This window comes from Tyto alba, unplaced genomic scaffold (assembly GCF_018691265.1).
Source record: "Tyto alba isolate M040663 unplaced genomic scaffold, T.alba_DEE_v4.0 Super-Scaffold_29, whole genome shotgun sequence".
Classification (NCBI taxonomy): domain Eukaryota; kingdom Metazoa; phylum Chordata; class Aves; order Strigiformes; family Tytonidae; genus Tyto; species Tyto alba.
The window spans coordinates 13,454,451-13,472,741 of NW_024881303.1; the positions used below are offsets into that span (position 1 = coordinate 13,454,451).

Consider the following 18,291-nt stretch of genomic DNA (forward strand, 5'->3'; position numbering starts at 1 on the left):
AAGCGAGTGGTGCAGGGACTGTGCAGGAGGGAGGGGGCCGGGATGGCCAGGGCTGCTCGCAGGCTGCTGGCTGCAGGCAACGCTCTGAATCAGCTCGAGAGGGCTACCCACGGGGAGCACGTGGTGGGCCTCTTTCTCCGCCGGAGACTTTTATTTGTTCTCCCTTTCTTGGTGATTTTCTCTAATCTGAAGAACAAGATGTCCTTAATGAAAACAGATGTTTTTCTCCCTTGCATATGGAAAAAAAAATAATTCCCCCAAAATAGAATAAACCCAAAGAATGTTGAGACCAGGGATGGGTTTCCACAAAGTCAGGAGAACAAACCTCCTCGTTAACGCCCTGACATGGCCACTCATTTCCCACCAACACGCCATGGAAGCTCTTGATGCAAAGGTCCATGGTAAGACCTGGGTCTGAGTGCGGGCGAGCTGTGTGCCTCTGTAAAGCATAAACACCACACTGAGCTGGCTCACAGCTTTCCTCATCCATGGTCTCCCACTGTGAGATCCTGGTCAATGGCAGTTTTTGTCATTGGCTTCAGCATAACTAGGAATTGGTCCCAGTATTTAATTTAAAGCACAGCACACAAAAAAACCAAAATCATAACATCCCTGCTACATTTATAGAGCTGCATAAGCCACTGATTAACAAATGGATGAGATACTGAACTTTGCTTTACCATCTGTCTTTAATTACATAAAATAACTTGGAGCAATTAACAAGAAAGAAACACTGTGACACAAATAAATAAATCCTATTGATAGAAACAGATGAGGGAATAGTAATGATATTTGAATATAAGGATGAAAGTCACTAAAGCTGCATAATCCACACAATCCGCACCCAATGATATTACACATATTATCTAAGAGATTTGCACTGACATTGCCAATTATTTTTGAAAAATAATAGTTACCTGTGGAGGTGCAAAGAAACAAAAGGAATCCTTTGTGTGTGTGTGACTAGAAGAGAAAATGTGTGGTCCATCCAACTGCTGTGATATTTAAGTTTTGTCTTTCATAGATAAGGGAAATTAATATCAACAGAAAAATATACAAAGCATGAGTTTTCATAACTGTGGACCTAAAACATAAATCTGCATGCTTATAAGTGTTTGGGCACCAGTGGGGATTAGGCTCTTTAACACTTTGCAGGATTCAGGCTCTAAGTCTGTTTTTTTCAGCACTTGTTTGCCTTCTCTGTTTAAGCACTTAGAAAAAAATGACTGCTGTACAATAGCTATTAAGTGACTGCTGAGTGGATTAAGAACTGACTAACTGATAGATGTCAAAAAGTAGCTGTCAGCTCTGAATGAAAGCTCTGGAATCAGTCTGCAGAAATGGGTGTTACTCCTGGCAGGTTACAGAACTGTCCTTAATGACTGAGAGACAAGTACATCCCTAGTAAAACAATGCTTAGTAAATTAGGGAGGAAATTAAAGTTGGTGGAATGATAAATAAATTAGGAAGAGGGAGCAGCTGAAATTCAGTGAGCAAGAGCTCTCCAGATGAGATATATTTTAAGTCATGCACTAACAGTGGCCGTATTGATGCACTAGAAATTGTATCCCAAGCGTGGTGCTTGAAAAGTCTTTGGTATCATTGTGGGGGAGCAACCGGACACGGGACTCAGTCTGATGGTGCAAAAGGGGATTAACGTCGTCTTTGAATGAAATTAGCAGGGACATACGAGTTGAGTGCAACGCTGACTATATGGCAATGGTGTGTTGCAGTGCTGTGGGTGCTAGAAATCTAAAAAAAGGGCGCAAGAACTGCTTTTAGGTTGGAGAGTATGCTTTGTTTCCCTTATCAAAATGAGATGACCAGATTACAGTGTATAATTACCTTCACAAAAAGAAAAAAAAAAGTGTCTTGCATCAGATGAATATATTACAAGAATCGGTGGGTGGAAATGTAAGCCAAGCAAATTTAAGCAAGCAATGAGGCTTGGATCTGTAGCAGTAAGTGTGATGAACTGCTGAAACAAACTGCCCAAGAAAGTGATAGTGTACATAACAAAACTGGATCTCTTTCTGGAGAATATGTGTCAGCTAAACAGAAATTATTGGTCTCAGTATATGGGGAATGGGTCAGTGCTATAGTCTGAGACACAGAAGAGGTTAGAGAGGATGAGTTAATGGTCCATTCTGGCCACAAAATTCATAAATCAAGGAAAATGTTGTCAACATTTTAGGTCAAGTTTTTCTTATTTCATACAGCTAAGTCATCCACTAGTACCAAAGAAGCACTGAGACAAATAGTATCAGGAGCAGCGAGTCGTATGGGTTTGGAAAAGCTAAAGCTTATTTAATATACCTTTCATGTTAATACATTGCACATTCTGTATATTATAGATTTGGGGCTGTATGCTACAGTCAGCACGCTTCGAGTTGGCATGCAAGGTAGTGCAAGTCAGCAAGCAAGGTAGTGTGCACGGCAAGTGAACTGAGAGATAGACTGGGTGGGAATGTAGGAGAGCGGGTATAGGGAGCGCTGAAGATGTAATTTGCTACTGTTTCAAGTATTTATGTTGAGAGAAAGAACTTTAATTGTTTTGGCGGAGAACACTGCTGTGTAGACTGAAATGGGAGAAAGAATGTAAACAAAGGGCAACGATCAATTGCTGTGTTATCGTAGCTTGTAGAAATGTCTTGTGGGTCATGGCAGGGACTTTTGACAGACATCGTTCTATTTAATATCTCTATGGTAATCTCAAAGCAGAGGTAAACAGCACAATAGTGAAATATGCTGATGATACTAAACCAGGATGGAATGCAAACAGGAGACAGCAGATAAATTATATCAAAGGGCCGGCAGACATTAGAAAGCTAGGTACAATATCCCCCAAGCAACTCATAAAAAAAAAAAAAAAAAGGGGGGGGGTAGGGAAAGAAAAGAAAAGAAGATATATTTGAATGTACATGTCCTGACCATCAATATTGCTGGTAGAGTTTCAAGGTATAGTGCACAGCAGATCAAATGGGAATGAGATATGAATTTGTATAGTGATAAAGGCTATGCACATACAGGCATGTGTCATGAATCAGGGAGTTAACAGTTCATGTGTAAAGCTCTGTGCTAATACATTTAACTCTGTATTCAATATTGCTAGCCACTGACTGACTGGAAGGAGTTGGAAGAAATCCCACAATGATTCAAAGGCTGGAAAAATCACTTTAGGGGAAAGACTGAGGCTCAAACCCAGCATTTCATTAAGCATAAACTTAAAGTTCATGAGCTGTACTGCTGGTTTACAACTCCCTTTATAGCCCTGCTAGGTGGCTTTAACAAAGGAACTATGTATCAGCTTAAACGGTGCACATGTTTAAGCACTTTGTTAGACTAGAGCAGAAGGGGCTTAGTTAGACCTGTGAGGACACGTGACAAAAGTCTATGAGCCCTTGGCCACTGAAAGATGCATGTTGGCTGCATCGAAATCAGCAGGCAGTCTTATATTTCCATACGGCTGGGCTGCCACATTCTTACATATGGAACAAAGGTCTGCAAAGGCTTAAACCAGCCAGCATTGTTTAACTGGAAGGGAAGAAAGCAGCAAAATCAGGGCTTTTGGGTGTATTTTCTTTAAGATGAAAATTGGAAGGCTGTCAGATGGTTTTTCAAGGGGAGTTCAGTGTTGCTGGGGGGTTTAGGATAAGTTTGAATCAAGCACCGGAGAATGCCTATAAAGCACAGCTTTATGTCTTTACATTGGAAGACTGGGAGTTCTTCCCTATCCCAAGAATTCCTAATCATATGGAGTCACCACAAAAGCTCCACAATTCAAGGTGGGAGGAACGGATCCCTTCTGAGCTCTGCAATCGTCTCTGTGACTGTTCATAAAAGAATTCCTGTGAGGCTGAATTCCTGATGCTGATTTTCAAACCAAGGAAAATTAATCTTTAAAGAATAGGGCTGTGAAATGCTGAACTGGGATCACAGATATGATGGGAATATCTCTTCTGTGTAACCATTTATTGTGCTTACAACTGAGAATTATCTGAAGTAAAGAGCAGTTTGTTTTCTAAGAATGGCATTTCGGGGGAGTTAGTACTCAATTCTTTTTGAAAGTCAAGAGAAGGTGAATACCCAGCTCCTTAGACTCTTTTAATCATTTAACTTTTAATCATGTATCTTTTTAATTTATTGTTTAATCACTGAGGCTTTTTTTTTTTTTTTTAATTTTGCTCAGAAATAATAGAAAACAACTATCTTCTGGAAAAAGATTACCACTTCAGTGTTTCACATAAATAATGATTCTAGACTTATAATGCAGTATCACATGATTTTATTATTAGTATTAGCAAATCACTATGTAAAACATCATGTAATATTTAATTTTATCTTTCAGAAATTTAATAGTGAAAATAAAAGTGTTGACTTTGGCAAGGATTTAATCTTGGAAAGTTAGCAGGCAGTCTTCTGGGCTTGACTAGTCAATACTCATAAGAATTTAATAAAACCCCTGCATAAATTATGAAAAAAAGCAACAGGGAAAGACCAAGGGAATGATGATTAGGGTAGAGCTTTCCTTTTCAAATCTTGATTGAACAAATACTTGAAAGTCATGTTTGTCATCTCAGGATGGAAGTCAGGGTATGGGGTTAAATTATTCACATGAGTATCTACAGATCCTTCTCCTTTTCTTCTTTTTCATTGCCCTTTATAGTCCAGTTTTATATTGCACTGCTTCACTCATTCCCTAGTGCTTTTCCTCTCCCCATAGGATGTCTCTATAAGATATTTCAAGTGCCTAACTTGCAACCTATTGCTCTTGTCATACAATTGCTAACATTCAGCACTCAGTCGCCTTTGGATGCTGAGTTGCTACAGCAGTTGTTAAAATTTTTATGTGTAGTACAGTACAAAAGCTACCAAAAGAGGGCAACATATGAGCCAACAATGAGAAATGTATCCTCACAAGTTTACAGTTGTGTATTTGTGACACCCTCCCCCCCTTTCTTTTTGATAGAACAAGAAAGTTTAGCAGAGCTGGTCAGGAAACAGAATTTCCATTCTATGGGAAATTCCAAAACTTGGGAAAAAAGTGAAGGTGATGAAGTTTTCATGGACTGAAAATTCAGAGAAAATATATTTGGCATGATGGAAGTGTTCCATAAGTGTCAAATCATTCACACCAGAAAGCCCAAAATTTATGATGACATTAAAATATTCAATTTAGTAGGAAAAATGTTAAATATATGAATGCTATAAAGCTCAAACCAAAATTAAATGAAATAAGGAACCACTTAAATGTTTTCACATTATGGAAAACAATACTGTAGATATTACTGAATGTAAATATTATTTTAATTTCTCCATTAAAAATAAGTATGCTTTAAAAAAAAGCAAGCTGACTAAGGCATAGTTATATTTCCTGAAATAATATGTTTCCTCTGAACATTGTTTAATTACATTTTCTCCCAGTGAAATGCCTGAGAGAATTTCAAAATCCTGCAAAAGACTAAGGTAAGTTGGCCACATCCCAGGACCGGCCCGATGCTGTGTTTGTGAAGCTAGACAAAGCACTATCCCAAACACCAGGCATGTGAGCTCAAGAGCTATTATACCCTGGACAACACCGAATGTGCACTCATTGGCAAACAGTTTATTATAAACAAAGGGTTTTTTTAAAGTATTCAATAGTACTCCAAGGAGTTAGACAGTCTTGAACACACGCCAGCATGGCAATGGATACAGTAAGCAAATATAATCTACCTCACTTAGGGTAAATATTTGGCTACAAATATATTGAGAGCTCTTTAATTCTTTGTACACTTCTGTGATGAGAACCAGAGGAAAGGCAGTGGAGATGTAAAGACTGGAGGGTGATTTTTTTCTTCTCTTATCAGTTGCCCAGATAGGCTAGCTGCCAGTCAAATTAAAAACCTCACTGGAGGAAATGAATGAAAGCCTGTAGGTGTAGAAATCTGCTGTTTATACAGCTGCACCAAGTTCTGCTAATGATCAACCAGAATCAGCCAAGTCTTCATGGAGATATGCAAAATTCTGTGGCAGTGTCCGGGAGGTTGACTATGGAATTTAGGGCATCTTCAGGACTATTTTTTTCCTTTATTTGTCTCATCTCTTTTTTCAAGACTACTGCTTTCTGCTTGCTTCTATCATGGCTTAAAACGCTGGTAAGTACCCGGGAAGGAGAGGGGGCCGATCTATGATCTATCTGGAGGGTAATGAAACATTTGGAAAGTTTGGAAGTACTCACCCATCTCGAAGACAGGATGTTCTGCTTGCCAGAGCAATACCTTATCTTCTCTCATTTATTCACATCCTGCTTCTGCATCTGTCTTTCTGTGGATTCCAAAAGAAAGAAAGATTTATTTTTCCTAGCCAGAAACAAGTAGAGGTTTCTGTCTGAAGGCTTTCTCCACTGTCTGATCTATCACCTGAACAACGACTTCACATTGTTCACCTGATGAAGGGCTGCAGAATCACAGGGCATCAAATAAGATGTTCAGTACAGGAATGACAGCTGTGCTCACTGTCTGTGTGGCTGGACTGAGTGTATCAATGCTAATCACAATGTTTTCAGACAGCTCCTGTATTCTGGATATGCAGGAAGCTATTTATAATCATCTGCTTGGCCTTCTCTTCTTGTACTGCTCATCTATTTTTGATTAATGTCTTGATACTCCCTCCCAGGCAATGATGCTACTTTTGAGAGACAAATGAGGAGCAGTTATGGAATATAATACATGTATTTTAATGGCACTAGGAGGTGTGGTTCATTATCTGCTTGCGTTTATTTGTAGGAAAAAAGGTAAATTGCATCCTTAAATAGCCTTGCCTCATGGGTACAAGCCTACACATGTCTGATTGCCATCTTATATCACCACTTTACCCAGCAGCCCAGTGACTGGTGTTTATTCAGCAAAGAATTGGCCCATGCACACAGATACACTGATTCTCACAAGTGGTTCTGTGTATGCCTTTGCTTCTCTGCTTCTGCCAAATTCAAGCCTAAATTCTAGGAAGCAACAATAACACTAACAGAAGTCATGTCAGTCTTGAAAGCTATTGCTTGAACTCTGTAAAAACAAACCAGACTTATTTTTTCTTCCTTATAAATGATTTTTAAACATGCTTTGGCTTCTCTGAGCTAGCAGAGTTTTACCCTGTGAGTCAGGTTATGAAGAGGGATCTGTTACCCCCTTTGCAGATGTGGTACGCAAGCCTAGTTACATCACATTTTGAGGCAGATGGATCTCCAAAGGGAACTGCAGCATCCAATCATGTGCTTTTGGCCCCTTCCTATTGAGACTTGTGGTTAGTCTGTTTCTGATTTTATTTCTCTGTGTAGTTTAAGGGCAAGTCTGTGGTTTGCCCCATGCGCCCAAGCAAGGGAGCAAGGGTGCAGAAGACTGCCTGAAAATAAATAAATCAGAAACAGATAGACTAATTACAAGGACAAATGCCAAGGGATGGAGAACACACAGCATCCTCATGATCAGATATGCCTGGCCTGTTGGAGGAGAGACGGATGTTTCACCATGTAATGTAACTCTGTACCACATTGGAGAAGAGAGCCAGAGCATCCTCTTCCTCGCCTGGCTGAGCAAAACCCTCTGCTGTGGTTTGCCCCCACGGCACGTCCCAGCACGGGGAGGAACAGCTTCCCTGAGGTGGGGGTGGGGAGGAGCAAGGCTGGGAAATGAGAGGCTGCTCTTGCCTCTCCAGCGCCTGTCCCAACAGCCAGCAGGGCTGACACGAGGAAGGATGTAATCTACTCCTGGTTGGTTTATGCTCAAAGCACATTACTTCCTTCTGTGGAATAAGAGGATAGCCATGGATGTTGTCGTGACTCAGGGTCTCTTGGGGCAGTGTGGCTCTGTGCCATGCCTGTAATCAAATGACCCAAGAGGTGAATTAAGAAGGCTTTTGATGTCATTCTCTGAGCACTGCACCACAGGAAACAAAGACTTCTTAATGTAACGTCAGGCTATCTCTTAAACATAACCATGAAACTAACTTTGACTTGCCAGCAGCTGGTATAGGCAGTGGCCTCCCTACACTGCTCTGGCACTTAGCATAAGAAATGTCATTATGTGGGTGGATTAGGCAGAACCTGTCAAAGTTGTGTGTGTGTTCTTTGGCTGCATTTCATTCCCTGGACTAATAATGCCAAGGAGATGGGGAGTGGGTTGACACATTTTCTGTCCTGTGTCATGTAACCCAGTGGAGTGGAGGACATGTCAGCCACAAGACTTTTCTGCCTTAGTAAGTCACAGGCAGAAGTGACATGCCGCAGTGGCTAGCAGTCTTAATCCTATACGTATTCACACCGCGAGTGCCTTCATCATGGTATCAGCTTCCCCAGGGCTCTCTGACAGAGCCAGAGGTATGTTTGGAGGAAAGGGTAAGGAAGTGTATCCAGACAAATATTGTTTAAGCTCGGGGAAGCAGCAGTAGACAGAGGCATTTGCATACCATGTTACCTACCGACCCCAAAGAGCTTTGCAAGTTGACTGACATGATCTCCACAAGAACCATTGAATTTGGCACAGATGTACAGGGGGGAATATTCAGTGGATGTTTTGCAGCATGCAGAAATGCTCCATACCAGTTCATCAGAGGATACAAAGAATATCTATACCCAGTAAGAACCGATTTTTAGGACAGAAGATTCTAAAGCAAGACAACTGGAGACTGATGAAATTTAGGACACAGTCACTGTAGCTGGCTCCCTAAACTGAGTTGATATGAGTATTGGGGTGAGAAAATTTCCATAGGTCCAGCACAATCTCAAGATAAATCATCCTCAGGAGAACGGGGAAGAGCAGTATATTCAGTCTCACAGAGGAGCCTGGTTTTGCACAGCTTCATGCTTAAAATCCGTGCCAAGGAGATGCAGTTTAGACCTTGGGCTGAGGAAATACGCCAGGTGGGTTCCTCACAAATCACTAGCAGAATAACAGAAGATGGTATGAGCATGTCTGCCCAGTATGACTGAAATACCATCTCCAGTATGTTGCGGGCTGTGTTTGGTAGTCGGGAAAAGAGATATCAGCTGGGTGTCAGCTGCATACCACAAAACACACGGGTCATAGGTCTGATGTGACTTATAGCAGGGACAGCAGTCAATTCATCAGCAAGTGTTACTGTACTGTGTTTTCCCTCTAGCTCACAATAAAAAAAAAAAAAAAAAAAAATAGGGCCAGCAGCTTCTGCAACTGCAGGAGAACGACAACTGCTACTCTGTTGTAGCATCTGTAGCATCTCAGGCTAAGAACTGCCATCCCCAGGTGCCACGTTCTGGTTCTGTGTAAAACTAAAGAGCAGTAGTTGCATAAACACATATATGAAGTGGTAAAAACACAGCTTGTCAGGCACAGAGGCAGCCTATGTGCACAGTGGAACCGCACAATAGCCCCACAGGGATGGGGGTGCCTTCTCACTTCACTTGCTAGTGTTGAGCCACAGCATGGGATTGTAGTGAGCGGGTAACAGAAACTGCCCAGTAGCTATACCTCCTGCAAACACACATCATCTCTCCTGATGCGGGTGCTGCCCCTGTGCCAGGCAGAGCTGGTTAGCCAGTCAGGAGGCTGGTGCCTCGTATGTGGGGCTGAGGAGTCGGCCGGGAGCTTGAGGGACTGCTCGGGGATGCTCTGAGGTGCCAATTCTGCCATAGGGGAGGCTGAAACAGAGGATAATGCTGAGATAGAAGATGGCTCTACCACTATGGTTGCCTATGCTGCTTGACATCTGTGTGAAGTTGAGACAACCTGTATCAACATGATGCCTGACAGGGAATTTGTATAGTCCCATGATCAGTGTGCCCCTGCTCAGATTGCCAGATAACGTCACATCTCCAGTTGTGTAACACCACCATGCTCTCTAGATCCCTGGTCTGCAGTTATTATTGAGCTGACTGTTTGTTTGCTGGGGAGGGGGAATTCAAATATTTTTAATCAGTGGAAATGTTAGCTACGTGTCCTTTGTTGAGAGTAAAGCAAACTGATTCCTCATACATCCACATATTGAAAGTAGGAACTCATTGGAGAGGAAAAATATGTGCCAACAAGGATAAAGGAATAGCTTTCATCTGTGTATGAGTACACGATGTGCAGGGTACACAACAGTGTTTAGGAAGATACCAGTGTTTTGTAGTTCAAGGATCACACAATTTAAAGAAAATAATAATCCACTTCTGCCACGATATTTTTCATTTACATCCAAATAAAAATTAAGCTAAACTCTGCATGTTCGTTTATTGCTTTTATTTCCCCCCACCTTGTTTGTTTCCCTGCTTTCTTGTATGGTAATGTGTATGCTGTTTGGTTGCTTGTTTGTTTTTATTTTAAATAATTTTGCATGTAATTTTCTGAACTCTTGCAGAGCAGAGACTAGTAAATGTGTATGTTTATGCACCTTTGTGCCTGTACAAAGACTGATGGATAGCTAATAAAATGCACAGCTCTGCAATCCTTTCATGCTTAAGATACCCAAGCAGAAGTTGTGAGTATTCAAATAAAATAGAACTGATCCAAAATGTACATATTTAGCTTAGATAATAGCAGCCCCCAGATATGTGTCTCTTTCTGCAGTTGGAAATCTGTCAGTTGAACAAAGAGCAGGATATAGTGTGAATCAGGCTGTCCTAAAAGCTTTATGTGATAGACACACTTTATGGAGTTAGTTACATTTCTCTCACATTTCAAAAGCAGTCTCAGACCCTAATTATCATGAAGACAAGTTGCACAAAATCATTTTCTGTAGTCAAGGATTGCAGTGTGTTTTAAAAATCAGAATATATGTCAAAAGAACACAGTTTGTCCCAAGGCTTATGGCTCAGCTATACAAAGCTTCTTCTTGTTCCTTCCATCTGAAAAATTATTCCTGAAAAGACATTCTGCATATGTTTGTTTTTTTTTTTTTTTTTTGCTGTTTTTCAGGGAGAAAAAATTATAAATGAGCTGTAAAGCTCATGTTGTTCTGAACTCCTTCTCTCCTCTTTCAGTGACGAGTTCATCAAACAAAATTCCACAAGAAACAAATGTTATTATGAGATTAGCAGAATGAACACCAGAGTTCAGATACTAAACATTTTTTTAAAAAAACAGTGGGCTTAATGACGTGAAGGAAGTTGTAGTTTAAACATCAAGGTCAATTATTTCGTTAAATATTATTTAAAAGTTACTTGCCTTGAAACAAAACCAGAGCTATCCATTTCCCAAAAATGCAAACAGATTATTCTGCCCCTGTTTGTCAGCTTCACTAGATAACTTCTATTTGATCTTCAAATGAAAACAGTTTCTGTTTCAGATTTATACAACAGGCTGCCTCTAAAAAGAAAAAAAGATCTTAAGGTTGGACTGCTGTTTACTTTCCCTTCTAATCCTGTGAGAAGATTTGCATAAGAAAAGCAAGTAGATTTGAGCCTAGGTTTTCCTGTCTAGATCGAAAGCATGAAGATCAGCCAGTCCTCTCCATTTATTCAGAAAGAAAACAATTGCTTTTGTAAGTCAGGTGAGCAGGAAATCTTGCAGTAAGTTCATCAAGATTCCTCTAAAAGTAACAGGGGCTATTAAGACTAAATGGAGATTAGTTAAATAATTATAATACCCAAACACTGAGATTGAAACCCTAAAACCTCCAGTTCCAGGTATGTTTCCTCATGCTGTATACTTAACTTTTAAGCAACATGCAGAATTGGTATTTCCTGGATCTGGCAGATCAGCCCCTTGTATTTGCAGGTAGCCTTCTCACAGTTTCTAACAGCACCAGCCTCATTCGGGACCTCAGTGAGCAGGGTGGTGCTGGGTGGTGAGCTGAGCTCTGGGTGTCAGGACCGAGCGAGTGTCCCCAGCTCCAGGTGTGACCCCTGGAGCAAACCAGTTAACTCTGCTGGAGAACGGGAATATGGACTCACACCTACAAGAGTGCCTTGGAGCAGAATAGTTTAACGTGTGCAACATACTTGGAGATTCTTTTGGTGTATAGAAAGGCAAATTATTATTTTATAGGAAGAGGATTAGAAGGGATGCTTTGGATCACGGGGTCAAGTCCCTTGCTATGGGTGGTAACCACATCTCAGAAACTGGTTCACAAACCAGTCAAATTCCATCTTCCAGCTGCTTTGATTCCCTCCTGCCTGCGGAAGGCCTTTCTAGGTCCTCACCACTCTGGTGGGGTGAAGGTGCTTTTCTGTTTCCAGCTTGAATCCCTTCCTGGCCAGTTTGTACCAATTCTTTCTCTTATTTTATTTGGGAGGAGGGGAGGGAAACTCATAATTTTAAGATTCATTTGAATTTTCCTCTGAGCCCCAGACACCTGGTGGAAAGATGCCAGCAATGCTGTAGGCTGGTTCGATGAACCAATAAAAATAAAATAAAATAAAAAAAAAAAACAAACCCCAAACAAACAACGAGTAAGAAAAGCGCCATTCTTAGAAAGCCTTCAGCGTTCCAGCTAGAGCACAAACAGCTTCTTATTTAGGACTCCTCTCAGGTAAATCAACAGCCCCGGGGCGAAGGAGCCGCAGCTCTTGTGGTCTCGCAGAAACCCAGACCCCCCCCGGAGGGGAACACACAGGGGAGGGAGGGAGGAAAGGGGGGGGAAACCATCCTCAAACACCACGGTTGGGACCTCGCCCGAGGGGAGGCCGACGCTCCACTGGGGCGAACCAGCGCGGAGAAACTCCCCCCTGGGGACCCAGGTCCCTGCCCGCCCCGGGGAGGGGGCTAAAATCCGCGCCCCCCCCCCCCCCCCCCGCCCCGGTGGGCTCCGCACCCTCCCTGCCCGGCCCGGGGGGGGCTCAGCCCCGCGCCCCCCGGGGCTCCCGGTGCGGGAGGCAGCGCGGGGCGGCCGGACTGCAGCGGGGCTCGGCGGGGGGGGGGGCCAGGTCGCCGTTTTGCCCCTTGGCTCGGGTTTCCACCTGCCCAGGGAACAGGCGCCTTTGCTGGAGCTGCGCTCCTCAGGGCTGGGGGTGATTTTTCGTTTGTTTGGTTTATGACCTCCTTCCTCCGCCGTGGCCCGCAGGCCGTCCCGTCCCCGCACCGGCGGCCCCCAGGGCGGGCGGGCAGCGTGCTGCCCACGGGAGACCCCCGGGCGCGAAGAGGCTCAGCCTAAGGGGTTGAAACGGTGGAGGGCCGGAAGGATTGAGGGGCACTCGACCTTTCCCGGGGTGGCGGACAGAGGCAGTCGGTCCGTGTCCTTCGGCCGCCTGTGGCCCCTCTTGCCACGGGTGGAGGCAGTGCGTGTCCCCCGTGGAAACGCGGTGCGGCAGTAGCTCTCTGCCCCCGCGCGGGGCACGGGCTGGATCCTGGGGCCCGGTGGGCCATCGGGAAATGCCACCTCCGGCCCCGGACCGAAGAGCTCCCAGTCCGTGGCTACACTCGGCTCGACGGCGGAGCAGACAGCACCCCCCTCCCTCCGAACAACTACCCTCTGCCCTAGCCCCCAAGCCCGGTAAGGCTGAAGCAACAACCACCAAACGCCCTCGAAAAGCCCCGGCCGAAGCTCGGCACCCCCAAAGAAAACTGAAAACCAAAAAGCGAGCGACTAGACAGCCCCACCAACGAGCACCCCCGACACGGCGGGGCGAGCTGAGCCGCGCCCCCCCGCCCGCGGCCGGCTGTGGGGGGCCCGGCTCCCGGGGAACCACCCTCGCCCTCCACCACGGTCTGCCGCTTACTAATTTCTACGAATTCAACCAGATTCCCCAAGTGATAACGGGGGGCGGGATAGGGTTTAACCCCCGAGCCCAACTGCAGTGAAACCACGGGAAAACAGATGCAGGTTACGGGGGGAGAAGGCGCTCGCTGCAATGAGCGCTGCCCCCAAACTCGCGGGAGGCCGGGGCGCCTCGCACAACGGCGGGCAGCAACGGGAGAGCCTCTCCCGGGGGCTCCGGGAGCGGAGAGAGGAGCCGAGGGAGCGGGGCTTTTCCCAGGGAGGGGGGCGGCAGTGGCCGGGACACCGCTCCGCAGCGCTGCCCGCCGCCGGCTCTGCGCACCTTCCACCCCCCCCCACCCCCCGCGCAGCTCCGCCGGGACCTGCGCGGCTTTTACACGGGCGATCGCGTCTGGCCGGCTCGCACCGAGCAAGAGCCGTTCCGGGAACAGGCTACTAAGAGCTCAGGAGCGGGAGGGGGGGGGGGGGGGGTGGGGTGCGGGGGGAATGAAATAAAAGGCTAAAGAAACAGCGCGATTTTGGGACCAGGACCAAATCCTAACGTGTTACATAAAAGCCACGGGCGGTTCTTATCAGCAAGCCCGGCCTGAAGAGGAACAATCCCCAGGAGCGGCTCCAAAACAACCCTGTTAAAGGAACAATTGTGAAATGCCAACTTCCCACCAGAGTACGAACAGCAGGAGCCGGGAATGTCTTGTCTGTAACCGGGCTTCTGACAACCAACAGAGAGAGGGGAGGGGACGGGGACGGGGGGGGGGGGGATCCTCTCTTGACAAGATTTATCAAGAAACATTTAACTGGGCTTTAATCATATTAGCAAGAGCCCAATTAGGGCTGAGAGCGAAGCGAGGCGGCCGGCGGGCTGGGGAGAGGAGGAGGAGCAAGAGATGGAGTCACTCGAGGATAAAGTCCTTTCATCAGGCTGCGCTCTCGGCAAGCAGAGGAGTGCGAATAATCAGTGCCCTTCACTGGGGGACGGGGGAGGGAGCGGGCGGCGAATGTGTGTAAAGGATCATTAAGGCCAGGCAGAAGGGGTTTTTTGTTGTTGTTGTTTTTAATTATTACGGCGATTAAGGTGATGTCCCTGGGCTCTCCCGGGCGCTGTTCTCGGGGCCAGAGAGGGGAAGAAGCGAAGGGGCCCGGAGGCACCTGCTGCGCCGCGACGACCTGCTCTGCGTGTGCGGGTGGGGGCTCTCCCACCCGGGGCAAAGAAGGGCTCCGTCCTTCCCGCTTCCCTCGCCTCCCCCAGGGAGAATTTCCTTAAAAGCCCTTTCCCGGGTCGCCTCTCCCTGATGCCGAGCGCTTTCCTGGCGGCATCCCGCCTCCCAGCGCGGCTCCTCGGAGGGTGGGGGGACGCGGCGCCCTCTCCCCGCCGCTCCCGCTCCGCAGGGCGCGGAGTGGGAGCGCAGCGCAGCCCCCAGCGTACGGCAGCCCCGGTAGCCAGAGCTCGCCGAAAGCCCCGGAAGAAGCGGGGGGCCGGGGCCACCCAGGAGAGGGGCAGAGGGCAGGAGGCATCTTCCCGGGGTTCCAAATTGCCATCCTCCCGCGTGGGCGGCCTGCCCCGTCCTCGGGGACTCGCCCGCTCCCAGCTGTCGGGGATGGGAAGGGCGGGCAGCAAAGAAATAAAGAAAACCTAAAGGTGACAGGTGGGAGCAAAGGAAGACACTGCCGATGAGCGCCCCCCCCCCCCCCCCCCCCCCGGCGGTGACGCCGCATAGGGGACACGCCGTTGGGAGCGCGGCAGCGGCGCTGGGCGCCGCGGGGAGCGGAGGTGGCCGTGACCTTGTCCGCGGCTTTCGAGACAACGCCGGAGGCTGCCAGCAGCTGCCCCGGCTTCCTGCCGCCCCCCGCGGCCAGGAGCGGGGAGATAAGGCTGCTGGGCGACGAGGCACCTTTCGCCCCAGAGGAGCCGGATCTTTGCACCGCGGGGCAGAGGATGCTGTCGTTTTATTGTTATAACAGGGCAGGGCCGGGGAACGTTTGCCATTCGCACCGAGGAGCATCCTCGCATCCTGTCGGGAGCGCTCTCCCCACCCTTGCCAGGGCGCGGAAGGGCTCTCGCCCCCCGCTCCCGCCTCCTCGGGCCGCCGGGCCAGGCCGCGCCGACCCCTCCCCGCGCCCCGGAGTCCCGGGGGGCACCGCCTCCCCTTCCCCCCCCCCCCCCCTTTTCCCCCCCGCCCCGGTCCCCCGCCCCATGCCCTTTTTGTGACCGTGCCACCGCCGCACCTTCCCTGTCCCACGCTTACCTTCCTGGCCTGGCCGCCGAGGGTCTCGCCTCCCCGCACCCCCCCCACCCCCCCCCCGCTCCCGCCCCCCGCCCCCCCTGCGCCATCCCCGCCGAAGGGGTGTCGCACGCCGCCGCGCCGGCAGAGCCCCGGCTCTCGCCTTGCGCGCACTCGGCTGGCGCTGGCAGCCCCGCCGGGTTCATCCGAGGACAGCGACGGCTCCGCGCCGCGGCTCGTCTGGCTGCCAGCGCCGCGGCGGGGCTGACGCTGCCGCGGCCGGGGGTGACTCACGGCAGCCGCCGGGTAGCGGATCCGCCAGTCAAACGGGGAGCAGGCACATCGCGGCTGCTCCTCGTCCCCCTTCCCCAACCCTTCCCCCCCCCCGGCCCCCCAAACCCCGGCACCCTCTGCTTCTCCAAAGTGGAATACACGCCCGGTTTCCGGGCAAATATTCACCCTTCCGGCACCGAAAGGGAGGTCGCCCCCACCCCCCCCAACACATTTTGCCGGGCCGGCACCCCCGTCGGAGGCGGGCCGGGGTCCGGCCCCGCGGCCGGCAGCGTTCCCGGCGGCACCCGCCCCCAACGTAAGTGACCGTGGGGTCCGGGAGTGGGGGGCCGCCCCTCGTGTCCCTGCCCTGGGGCGTGTGGCCGGAGGGGCTGCGCTCAGGCGCCAAGGGCGAAACCCGCGGGCCGCTTTGGGCGGGGGGGGGGGGCCGGGGTCCACCCCCCCCCCCGTCCGTCCGACGGCCCCCAGCTCGGCCCGGCGGATCGTCCCTGCATGTCTGCGGGCGAAGGCAAGCACAGCCCGGAGCCAGCGGAGCGGCGGCTGGGGGAGGGCAAGGAGGGGGGCCCGAGACCTGGAAAGGGTGTCAGGGAGCCCCGGTGGGACGCACCACTGGTGGTCCGCCCAGCTCAGCTAGCAAGCTGCAGGGCTTCAGCTGCATGTGGTTTGCGTGGGGTCCTCGGGGCACGTCCCAGCTGGAAGGGATGGCAAATGTCTTCATGTCGAGGGAGCAATGGGGGTCGCCTGCTTCTGCTCTGAGGTCCCAGGTGGAGCCTTCTCAGGTCCTTCACTCGGCACAGTTCAGCACCAGCAGTGCTTTTGAGAAACAGGCTTTGTGCATGAAATCCTTGTTCTGAAATGGATTTTTGAAACGAAGCTGCGGCAATGTACATCTTCCAGTCCACCCTATTGGCTGGATGCACGGTTTTAAAAGCAGTGGCTCCCTAAAATGAAGAGATGATTAAAAGCTCATTTATTAAGAAACTCAAGCCACAAAGATAATGGGAATGAGTGCTGCGTTCTCTGGATACACGCTCACGTTTTGCATGTAGGAAGAAGGCATGACTGGGCCTGTACTTAAAAATACTCCAAAGCTGCTTGTCAGAAACTTGCTAAAATGATAAACTGTGGACTTAGGGACAGGGATTGCGTTGTCACTGCTTCAACCTTAAGTTAATTTTTAAGTCCAAATTTCAGTCCGCTGAGAAAAGAGAGTAGTAGGAGGAAGAGACTGTTATAATAGAAATGCTGACATTGCTAACCGTGGTGGTGTGAATTCACTACTATAATAAGACCTCAGCTAGCAGCCTAATTACAAAGAGATGATGTTATCTAGTAGTAACATAATCAGTTTGTTGGCTGTAACATAGAAAACTGGGCAATGGTCTATTTTATTGCTACTTTTGGCCAAAATGAAAAAAAAAAAAATCTATAAGATGCCAGGATCAAGGCAGGAGAGATACCTTTGCTATTCAATAAAACAGTGTTCTTCATGAACATTTTTCACTTCAATGCAGTTTTACAAAAGCATATTTAAAAAGGGATGGCTAGTGAGAATGCAAGCTTTCAAGCTCGGGATTGGAGGATGGAAAGGCCCAAGGGTGGAACATTGTTAAAAGTTTTCACAGAGGTCCTGAAAGCACAATGTTCACTTTACAAAATAGAAGTTTTCTCCTGGGTAATTGTTGAATGAGTTCGCATTGATTTGCAGCTGCAAACTTAAAGGAAAAATAAGGAAAGAAAATAAATGAAAAAGACAATTGCCCTGTTAGTAATTTAGAATTATGCTGCAACCATTAAGAAAATTGCATCAGATATATGTAAAATCAGAATTGACCTCTCAAGCTTTTAAGTTTACATATTCAGTATTCTGCAGCCCTCGCATCTTTCTTTTGATAATTATTTTTAAGGAATTAACATTCTGACAATTTTCTAGGCAGCTCGCTCTTAAATTGGAAATAACAGCATAGGTGAATTAACTTGTAAGGTGTATGCATTAGTGAAACCTTATTGGTGAAATCTTCTGTAGAATGTTAGTCAGTGATGTTAGTGAGGTCAGAATTTCACTCACTTGTTGCAGAAAATTACAAGGATAGAGACAGACCATATTATCCCTCTAGTTCAGGTTTAG

At 47.7% G+C, this 18,291-nt stretch overlaps 1 long non-coding RNA gene across 1 annotated transcript in view; it reads right to left on the reverse strand.

The window, feature by feature from the left end:
• Positions 1 to 15,942, reverse strand: part of LOC116958873 — a 51,915-nt gene extending 35,973 nt beyond the window's left edge. Inside the window, exons 1-2 of the long non-coding RNA XR_004405513.2 lie at positions 15,897 to 15,942; positions 6,221 to 6,306 (exon numbers count right to left, since the gene is read on the reverse strand). This is a non-coding gene — a long non-coding RNA (uncharacterized LOC116958873). The remainder of the gene's footprint in view (positions 1 to 6,220; positions 6,307 to 15,896) is intronic.
• Positions 15,943 to 18,291: the final 2,349 nt, after the last annotated feature.